This window comes from Propithecus coquereli, unplaced genomic scaffold (assembly GCF_000956105.1).
Source record: "Propithecus coquereli isolate 6110/MARCELLA unplaced genomic scaffold, Pcoq_1.0 Scaffold572, whole genome shotgun sequence".
NCBI classification, from domain to species: Eukaryota; Metazoa; Chordata; class Mammalia; order Primates; family Indriidae; genus Propithecus; species Propithecus coquereli.
In genome coordinates, this window is record NW_012151641.1 from 1,074,575 (window position 1) to 1,086,204 (window position 11,630).

Consider the following 11,630-nt stretch of genomic DNA (forward strand, 5'->3'; position numbering starts at 1 on the left):
AACAACTACAGAAACAGACTGATCTTTTGATTCTTAAAAAGATAAGTGCACAACTCCATGATAATATATTTGAGAGCCTAGATTTAGTGGACAATTTTCTAGGCAAATACTGATGGTAAAACCAACCTAAGAAATAGAAAACCTAAATCAGTGGTTCTCAAACCAGACTGTGCCTCAGAATCAGCCAGAGGGCTCGTGAAGACACAGGTGGCCGCTCCCAGCCCAGAGTTTCTGACTCATGGGGTCTGCAGGTGGTGGTGGGAGGCAGGGGGGTGACAAGACTGTGAGTTTCTAAAAAGTTCCCAGGTGCTGCGGGTACCACTGGTGTGGCGCAGGGACCACACTTTGAGAACCAGATCCTAAGCCCCATGAGACCAAGAGTCATATGTATACAGGAGGCATTTATGGTAATTGGTTGGGTGAATAAATGATTAATAATTCAATATTAGGAAATTTAATATAATTCAACGTAATGATAACGGAGAAAGCTCACGTGCTCTGGGATGTTTGAGGTCTGAAGAGCTTTGCAGCTAGAGGAGGACTCACGCTCCTCCAAATGTGATTCTCCACGTACCGAACTTCATACTTTATGAGCAAAACTCGGGTAATAATTGTTTTAAGCAATGTTTACAAGTATAACTAATCCAATTTCCTTAAAGAATTTAAACCGTATCTATGATATAATGTGCCAGCCTCTTCTGAAGCCTCAAACATGGCAGAAAAGCGTTGAAAAACGAAGCAATTACATGCGCTATTACGACACTCACTCGGTCCTGTTCCAACAACAACAGCACCGATTTAATTCACTTTGTTACACATAGTCTGACTCTCGGGCCAGGGTAATCCCGCAGATACGTATTTCCGTACCTTCCTGGGGTCAGGACTGCAAGGAAAAGGGGAAAGCACGTCCCAGCCCAGCCCGGGCTGCGGATCCCGGGACACCGGCCACCTGTCGCGTGGTCACAGTGGGTCTGACGGGAACCTCTGACTCACCACCGCTTTCCAGCGCCTGAGCCTGGCACCGGCGAGCCTAGAGGAAGAGACGCGCACAGGCTGGTTAACGGTGGCCTGCCAGGGTCACGGTGCTGGTCACCCCGCGTGCCTTGGCGCCTGGTCTCCTGTTTGTGGAATAACAAGGCCAGCGCCTGCGTTTGCTGAGCACTTCGCTGGCCTTGCCCCTGCCCCAGAGCAGGGCTGCTTCATGCACCGACCCTGCTCACGGGCTGTCTGCACAGCTTAGAGGAAGGAGCCTGTGACACGCAGTGATACCCGGAGCTTCTGGTTGAAGGCGCGCTCCCACTCGGGGCAGTTCCCCAATATGGGCTCTTGTGGGTTTTGCCTAATTATCTCATCTCTGGATTTACCCCTCTGTGTTGGAGCCTGTCTGTCCACTCACTCTCCAGCGGAAGTGGAGGGGAAGCCGGGTGCACCTGTGGCTTGGATATTTCTGCGGTGCCCGAGATAAATCACACAGGTCATGAGCTGGACTCGGGCCACCGCGGCGGCTCGTGCAGCGCAGGGCAGGGGAGAGGCATCAGCACCGCAGTGTGTCTGTCTCTGCCGCAGCCGTGCCACGCTCCGCGGTGCCCCTGCACGAGGACGTGCGCACAGTGCCGCCCTAACAGGGACCTTTCCTTCCAGCCGCTCTGAGCGCGGCTGACAGTGTTTGTCTGGGCAGACCCCGGACATCTGTTTGGCAGGATCCAGCATCGCTTCTCCCTCACCGCCCCGGCTCGACCTGTTTCTGGGGAGAGCGTTTGAATATTCTAATCAGAGCAGAGAGATTAGGCAGCTCAGGAGCCCGGATCTCATTAGCCCGGGCGAAGCGTGCTGTAGCAGAGACACCGCAGTAAACCGGCTGGTTTTAAATTATATTATGCCCCAAAGTCCCTTTAGCACAGACCACCTGATTTTCAGGTTCCTGGTCTTCAAACATGTAGGCTGACGTGTTCTACTCCCTTCTGAGTTTTGCCAACTAAGAGGAAAGTCTTAATTTCATCAAACCCTTGAAATTCCTGCTTCCATTCGTATTAACACCATAATGAATAGCACAGGCCCCCGCCCAGTGTGAGCATGGGGAGCGACAGCCACCTCTGGCCGGGTTTTGAAGAGGGGGTTGAGCTGTGTGCCTTCACGGCTGGGGGTTTGGGGGCAGGCACACCATAGCAAATCCCGGAGGAGTGGCCAGCCAGTGTCCCGGGAGCTGGAGGACAGCAACCGTGTGGCCGTGACGAGGGGCGAGTCCCGCAATGCTGTCTCCCGGGCCTGGCCCCCGCCTCCAGGAGCCAGAGAGGAAGCATCTCGGGCTGAGAGCATCCCTGCCCACCTCGGAAGGGTCTCCCACCAGCAGCACCTGGGCAGGCCCGGGTGGTTCCGGCAGGACCACAGAGCAGGCCCCTGGGTGAGCATCTCGCCACCTGCGAACAGGCTCAGGACTCGCCATCTGCCCAGCACAGGGTGTCGTGAGAGCTGAGCTGCTTGACGGCGGCTTTGCAGAAAGACCCAGTAAAAGGACCAGGAATTGACCTGTCAATCAAACACAGACGCCGCACAGGGAAGCCGCTTTGTTTGATGAACTACGATCAACAGCGAACTTGCTCGACCCATTTTTTCAAGAGTTTACGCCCAGAACAACTGCACCGAGAACGTGGTACATCCACTAATTGATGAGAGGCTGGCAGGACCTTGGAATAAAAGGAGGGTTTAACCCTGAGGACGGGTGTTCTCTTGGCATCTCAAAGCTAAGCAGGGAAAAAACCTGTCTCCCCAGGAAATCCCGGCCAGCCCTTGCTGAAGAGGCCAGCAGAGCAGCTGAGGGGATGGACGGGCCTCTGGTCTGTGAAGCCCCCATAGCCCTGCAGGGGGAGAAGGGGCGAAGCCCCACATGCTCCCTGGGCAGGGGTCTCGGCTGCCAGAAACCTGGGTTGCTGCGATTTGCATAAACGCAGAAATTTACATGCTACCCTCAGTAGCCTTAGGCCAGGTAGGCTGCCTTAAAATTGTCATCTTTAGGGCAGCTCAGGTTAATTGTGTCACAGCCAGTCTTGCTGGCTTCGTGTCTGGTAAGTGTGGCTTGGGAGACAGCACGGGGACACGGCAAAGCTGGCCTCCTGAGGGTCACACTTGCCCCTCCCCACAAGCGCAGGGCCAAGCCTTGCAGTGCCTGCTTCTGGGGAGCCAGAGTAAGCCCCACGGCCACGCCGCTTCCACCCAGGCCTCCCCCCACCCCCGAGGGCTCTCTCCTCTTCCCTCCTCCTCCCTCCTCTCTTAGGGAGGCCCCTCCCCAGGCAACTGCCCACAGCCCCGTGATCTGCGTCACCCTGGTCTGCACGGGGGACGGAGACTGGAGACACGACACGATTTGTAACCGGCCTTGCAAAGCGACCCCCTTCCTGAGTTACCTGTTGTTCCCTCAGACTCCACCGGTCAAGCCCAACAACCAGACTTAACCAGCCTCTCCACGGGACTTCCTGACGACGCAGACCACCCGGAGACCCCGACGTCAAAGCCCACGCCCTGACCTGCATCCCACAGCCCACCGTGACAGCCCCTGCCCCCCCTGCTCCCCGCTGCCTGCATGTGCCTGGCCAGGCCAGAACTGTGGCTCTTGTCCACAAAATGGAAGAGCCACAGACTCCTGAGTGAGCCTCCCACCCACACCTGTGCGCCCAAGCCCAACACTCGGCCGTTCAGGTGAGATTCCCTAAGGGCGTTTCCTGGGAGCCTCCCTGCCCAAGCTGCCCACTCGGGCTGCGGCGGGTCCTGGGCACGTGTTGGGGTGGTCCTGGAAGCCCTCCCCTCCTTCCACACCAGCCTCTCCCACACGGTCCATCAGGGCCACCTCTGTCTGGGAGACAGTCCTAGCTCACCTGCGTGGTGGCCTCAGCCTCCTAAGCGGCCTCTGCTGCCCTGTGCCCTACAGCGAGCATTCCCCACGCAGCCAGGATGGTCCTTCGAAACTCCCAGGTGTGATGCTTCCCTTGCCAGCTTCCCCTCCCCCCAACCCCCACAGCGGGACAGAATCCAAAGTCACACACGGCCCCACGGACCTTACCGCCAGATGCCTCCTTCTTGCCCTCTCCTGCCCAGCTGTCCCCTTGCTGTTCCCGGAACATGCCAGAAACGAGGGCCCTTGAGAGGCAGTTCCGTCCCCCAGGAATGCTCTTTTCTGGGGTCTCTGCACAGCTGTTCCCGTCACCTCCCCCAAGCCTTTGTCCGAAGGCCGCCTTCTCAGCCTGTCCTGGCCACACACGATGGAGCACTGCGCAGCACTCCGCGCTGCCCGTGTCCTCCCCCACCTGACTTCTTTCCCTTCCGGAAAGCGCTGTAGCTGACGTGTTCACGGTTTCCTGCCTCCTCTCTGCCCCCCGCGGGCGTGTTCCAGACCCTGCAGCTGCTCGGTGCAGGTGTGGTGAGCAGGTGAGCGCCCGACAGGAGGCGTCCAGATCAGCTTCACTTTCCCAGGTGCGGCTGGTGCGTCAGCCCGCGACAGCGCTGCGACTCTCCCGGGCAGGGACTCGTTCAGCGCAGACAGACGGGTGAGTGCGCCAAAGGACCTTCTCGGCTCCAGATTTTACCCAGTATTTGACCTTTAGACAACTGGTCAACTTACATCATTACACTACCAAGTCCTAGTGGAAATAAATTAGCTTTAAGCAGATTTTTAAGCCCCGATACCTGTTGAAAGCTCAGGCTGGCGGTTGCCGAGGTTTGTTGACTCTGGGATCCACCAGCCGTTCCCAGCCTCGGACACAGGCGCCAGCGGCTGCAGCCCAGCCCTTGGCGTCGGAGCTCCTGAGCCTCCACCGCCGCTAATCTCTTCCCTTCCCTTTGTGTGGCTGCGTTAGCTTCATCGGATTTAATGAACGACCAGATCTCCCCGGTCCCCAACTCCGCCTCGACCTCTTCCCACCTGTCCAGATTGACTGGACGATACATCGCGGCATTGTTGCATCATTCCCTGGCCATAAATGTGTTTTATTAATTACCTCTGGTTTCTCACACCCAGGCTGTTGATCACGGAGTGAAAGTTTGAAGGGCTGTCTTCTCCACTGACGTCACTTTGTAATGACACCGGCACCTCGCAGGTAGAGAGTCTCTGTAAAAGCGGAATGTGCTTGCTGTACACACGTCACGGTAACAATACCTTGCACGGACAAAGAACTTTGCCACATATTGTGGAGGCAGAATTCTAAACACGTTCCCTCCAGATGCCACCAAACACTGTCCTAGGTAGGTCCCACTGTTCACTTCCTAGGGCCACAGGAACAAATCTCCACAAACCCGGTGGCGTAAAAGTTAACAGAAAATTCTTCTCTCCGAGTTCTAGGGCCTAGCAGGCAGGATGGAGGTGTCGCCCGGCCACGCTCCCTCTGAAGGGCTAAGGAATCATTGTCCCTGCCTCTTCCCAGCTCCTGGTGGCTCCGGTCACTCCCTGGGCTCCGGCGTCATTCCAATCCCGCTTTCATCGTCACGTTGCCGTTTCTCTGCATCTCTCATGTCCTCCCCTCTTCCTCTAAGGATGTCAGTCTCGGGTTCCAGGGCCACCCTAATCCAGCAGGACCTCACTTCTTAAATCACGTCTCTACAAAGACCTGTTTCCCAGTCATGCCACATTCTGAGGTTCTGGGCAAACAGGAATTTGGGGGGATGCTGTTCCACCCACTATCCATAGGAAGGACTCTGTAGTTGGAATTCAGCTTGCTCATCAGCTGACTGTAAAGTAGGGAGATTACCCAGGTGGCCCAGTGTCCTCACATGAGCCCTCAAAAGCCGACGAGAGACAGAAGAGTCAGAGAAATGCAGGGTGGTCAGAGAGCCTGGAGGCGTGCGAGGAGCCGCTCCCACGTGGTGGCTCCAAAGATGCAGGGAGGGCCCCCAGCCGAGGAAGGGCACAGGCCCCAGACCCCAGGACCACCCCTGGCCGACAGCCGGCGTGGAGCAGGGACCTCAGCACTACAACCGCGTGGAACTGCATTCTGCCAGCGCCTGGACGAGTTTGGAAGTGGATTCAACCCAGCACTTCCAGAAAGGGACACAGCCCTGAGACACATTGATTTTGTCCAGCTGAGAAGAGACAATCCAGGCAGTGCCAGGATTCTGACCTGTGGACTCACAGAATCTGTGGGACAAGAAATGGCTGTTGTTTAAGATAAACTAATATTAATACATATGTAGCAAGTGAAAAAGCAAGATACTCACCATCCATATAGTATAATCCCACTTATGTAAAATGGGATATCCGTAAACAACTCTGGAAGAACAAATGCCAGACTATTAACAGCAATTACCTCTGGCGGAAAAGTAAACTCCGCGGTGATGGGCCGGTGGTGACGGGCGAGGAAGGTGAGGCAAGCTCGGGTTTCCTCTGTCTGTCTTTCTACATCGTTTGGAGCTTTAGACAAGCACATATGCATGTGTTGTGCATGTAATCAATTTTTAATTTATAAAATAATATCAAACCCTTAGGGAAAGCTGATAACAGCTCCGTAAGTCAGGTGCTGTCGCCACCCCTATCTAACAGACAGGGAAACTGAGGCACACGGTGACAAAGTAGCTTGCCCAGGGTCTGCAGCAGACTGTGGACCCAAGCTGCTGGGCACTGCGTCATGGCACCCTCTACATACCACATTTCACGTATGGATATGCTGTATTTCCAGGTGACCTGATCACAAAGGGACCTGCGCATTTGCCTTTTATCAGAAAGTGAAGGCTTTTCCAGAAGTCCCCAGAATACCGTCACTCCCCCTGGACATTGAGTCACCACCTCTCGGTGCATCACATCAATCCTGTGAGCAGGAAGAGGCGGGAGACACCAGGGAAGACACGCTCCCCACTTGCCCAGACACGCCCGGGGCTCAGGGTCCACTCCGGAGTCCTGACTCCCACCGGCGTCTGCACCCAGGAGAGGCGGAGACCACGCCCCTCACACTCGCGCAGCCCGGGTAGGGCACAGCCAAGTTGCCCTTGCCCAAGAGCACCTGGTTAATCAGACCACCAAGAACCTGGCGAACCAAAACCCCAGACCGCCCCCGGGAGAACATGGCCAGACCCCCCCAGGCAGACGCCGTCCACTCTCCTCGCCCTGTAGAGCCCGACAGCAAGCCCCTGACTCCACGCCAGAGGGCAGAGCGCGATTCTCATCTGGACGCTGGCGACAGCCTCTCCATTCCATCCCCAGGACCCGTGACCCCAAGGCGAGGACCTGCCTCTGTGCGGCACCCTCACGGAACATGCCACCCCCTCTCCTGGAGCAAGGTGGGGCCCCGCAGAGCTTGTTCACGCACTTCGCACCCAGGCGTCCGGGAATGTGCGGTCAGTTCCGGCGCCTTTGCATTCACTCCTCTCAGGTAGGAAGAGCCACCCCGCAGTGACGCCGGCAGCGTCGGGAGAGCTCAGCTCTGCAAGAGGCGGAGCCGTGCAGCGCTCAAGCAGGGCGCACACATCTGACTCCTTGTCTGACACACGACGGGATCGTGCCTCTTTCACTTACTGTTGTCGTTACTAGTGATTTGGAGGCCGCCCTGCTCCCTCCAGCTGCTGCAGCCAGCTCTGGCCTCTGCGAGCCCAGCCCCAGGTGGGGCCGGGCCTGAGAGCTTGCTGGCCCGAGAAACCAGCCACCCTCCGAGGGAAGACACCCTCCGACGGGCGAGTTTTCTGAGTCCTTCTACTCAATTATCAAAGTTGGGGGTCCCCAAATTTGCAGAAGAGCAAATCCCCCAAGTCGGCCAGAGGAGCAGGTGGCCTGGATCCCCCTGAGGCTGGCACCTGAGCGGGCGCAGCCTTACAAGATCTGCGCTATCTCCAGACAGTTAGCGCCAGAGCTGAGTTGCGCCCAGCCGGCGTGGGCAGAGGCACATCCAGGCCGTCGCACCCCCTCCTCTCTCATTCTCCAGCCAGCCAGACCCTTCCCAGGGGTGGAGCTCCGGGTGCGCCCGGCCTCATCCTTCAGGCACACTCTTTGCAACCTGCCCTAGAATCAGGATTCTTTGAAGGCTTCTACCTTCCGGCATTAAGGATCCAAGGACTCATTTCCGTGATCGGTGAAGTACAGGCTCAAAGCTTCATTTCAAAGATCAAAGACAGCGGAGCAGAGCAGACCCGACTCCATTGTCAGAGCGACAAGACATTCATAATAGACCCACCAGACAGCAGCGAGGAGGAGTGGGAGCGCCACATGGGGAACTTCCACGCTTCCCACTCGAGCCCACGGGTTTCCAGTAGTTATGCCTGAAATTTGTTAATTAAACCTAATTAGTTCTATCAACCCCGAGGAGGCCATGTCTCAGAAATCTCAGCATGAGCCTGCGGGCTAGAAAGCCACACTTTTAATTAGGGACCTCACCCCTGCCGGGAGAGCAGTCCAGGCTTTCTGAAGGAGCCATCAAAATGCACCTGCAGGAAGTTGGGAGGGAAGGTGACCACAGAGCCACCCCTGGGCAGAGCCACTTAGCCCTCTTCAAAACAGACCGAGCCAAGGAAAACATGGGCTCTCCTGACACAGCTGCAGGGGCTCCAGGCTGCCTGTGAATTACCAGGTTGTCTGTCAAGGCCTCCTGGGTGGAGCAGCTGGGACTGAGCAATCGCCGGGCCAGCAGGTCACAGGCGGGCCGAGCCCAGCACGGATGCTCATTTTCCGTGTAAATTATTATGCACGTCATTGATTTTACAGACTGTTAAATACTCAATTAGTCTAAATAACACTCACTCCACTGTATTCCAAGTCACTTATTAACGATCAACCTTTGTTGATATTAATTAAAACAAAGATAGGGCGAGGGGCCCTCAGTCACCTGGAACCTACGCTCCTCATAAAATAGAACAGTTTCTCCCAAATCCTGGTTGGAGAAACAAAAGTACGGCCCCACAATGCAATTTCTATTGGAACATGAAAACCTAAGTTTCTGGAATTTCTGTAAACCTATCGATTATAAAAAATAATAATAATATATCTGCAGAATCCAAAAGAAGGTAGAACATCAATAGATCAGTTTCAAAATTTATGGTATTAATCACTTAATTGAAATACTAATGTGATCACGGGAGCCTCCAGTCAATAATCATTTGAACCTCTTTGTTCATTTCTGAATAAAATAAAAACACTCAGCCATAATCTTTTTCAAAAATGTTTTAATTATAAATTAATCTTCATTTGAAAAACAAAAAACACAACATAAGGTTTTTAAAAGAGTTTTCCTGCTGACATAATAAAATTTGTTTTACAGAAAACACTTTCATTTCTTAGATAAAAATACTAATTCTAAATACATGTTGTTTTTATTCTGCCAACACACGAGAGAAAAGCAAATAAGTCAGTTTTGTGGTTCCCCACTAGGGCCGCTACACAAGCGCAGCCTTGCTGGCTGGGGAAGCCGCCTCCTCTAATGGGGCAGTCACTTTTCAGGACAGAAAGCTGCAGGGACTCAGGCAGCGGCCAGGCGCAGGGATCCTGGCAGAGACGGGGCGCAGAGCTGAGGAGGGGCCACGCCTGGGCTGCGGCAGCTCTGAGCAGCCACCATGGAGCAAGGGAGCAGGGCCAGGGAGTGACCCAGGGGACGGAGACCCTTGTCTGGGGGCCCCCTGGCAGCAGCACTTTGTTTGCCCAACCAGGCAGCCTGGGAGTGAGGAATGGGCTCATTTCAGCGCTCCACGCTCGTGCCTAACACAATTCCTTCCCTTCCCGTTACCAGCAACAGCCGGAGAAGGTCCCTCGGTCATGAGGTCTTCACCAGGCTCCTGTCTTGGGCACCGCTGTTGCCATGGCTGGCTTCACTCCCCAGCTGAAGGCCCTGCTGAGTTGCCTCTGCCTGGGGTGAGCCACATGTGGGGATGCAGGCAAGGCCAAGAAGTGGCAGAGAAGTGAGGTTTCCATGAACTCTGCGATCGGTGCCCTTCGTGAGAGCACACGGGGCCTCCCCCAACCAGGCCGCTCCGAGGAGGGCCAGGCTCCATGGGGTGGCACAAAACAGCTGTGCGGCACAGTTGGACGACACGCGGGGGCTCCTGGAGTCCATTGCACAATACTAAGCTGCATACGCACAGGGTGAAATTTCATGTCTGGGGAAAGAAAAGCAGGCGAGTTGCTGAGATGAACGATTCTCAATGTGCAGAGAGCTGAGCGACCTCAGTAAACACCTGGTGAATTCAGTGGAGTCCCCGAAATGCCAAGTCTCAGTCATTCCTAGGGCTGAACTGGCCCTGGAGCAAAGATTACTCCAGACCCACCCTAACAAGCCTTAAAAACAAGCTTCGAAAGAATAGCACTGATTGACGGTAACTGAACTGCCGGCCAGAAAATAGGTCAACACTCTTTGAAGGAAAAAATAAAATCCAGCCTTTGACAATGTGACATTCAAATTTCTGATTATTCAGTTAAAAAGTAACCAGACATGTGAAGTTGCAGAATAATGTGACGCATTACCAGGGAAGAGACAGCTCATAGAAGCAGACCAATAAATGGCAGAGATGACAGAACTAGCTGTTGAACCTACACAACCTATTATAGAGTCAAGGACCGAAATAAAAATATGAACAGAAGAAAAAAATAGGAGATAAAAACTAAATAAAACTTCTAAGCTAAAAAATACCATATCTAGAATGAAAAAAAAATTCATTAGATGGACTTAATAGCAAATTAGGCAGCATGAAAGAAAATATCAGTGAACTTGAAGACAAGCCAGGAGAAACTATACAAATGGAAGCAAGAGAGGAAAATTAAACAAAAAGAAGTGAGCTTAAGGAAGCTTCGAGACATATCAATATATACATAATTGAAGTAGCAGAAGGAGAAGGAAAACAAAATGAATATTTAAACAATCAGTGACTGAATATTTTTCAAATTTGATGAAAACTACATTATCAAAGTTTCTTAATGAAAAACAAAAAGGATAAACACAAAGAAAACCAAACCAAGACACACTATTTAAATGGAAAAAAACTAAAGATAAAGACAAAATTTTTTTAAATATCCACAAAAAAGAACTCATGTTACCACTATCAGGAATAAAAAAGGGCTCATCACCACAAAGCCTACAAACATTATAAGGGTAATAAAGGAACAATATGATCCACTTTATGTCAAACATGTCAAAAATTTAAACAGAATAGACATTCCTTAAAAGATACAAATTACCAAGCTGACTTAGAAAGAAATGGAAGATGTGAATAGTCCTATTCTTACATCTATTAAAGAGGTTCCACTCATAATGACAACTTTTCTGTCAAGAAAACCCTAATATCTGCTGCCTTCATTGAGGAATTCTGTCTAACACTTAAAGGAAAATAACACAAATATTGCCAAAACATTTGAGCAAATGAAACAAAAGAAATAACTATTTTGCGAAACTAGCAATACTCCGATACCCAAACCAAAGATATTAGAAGAAAAAATATATATACAGATACCTATCACCCATGACATATAGATGCAAAATTGCTTAACAGAGAAAATTCTATTTCAAGTCAAGATGGACTGACAGGAACTGGATTTACTCACCTGCCCGAAACAACTTTAAAAAACAGACAAAATATATGAAACGATGGTACCGAAGACATTGGATATCAGACAACGAGGAACAGGGACCCACGGACAAGAAACAAATAAGGTTGGTCATATGATCGCCCCAGCTCAC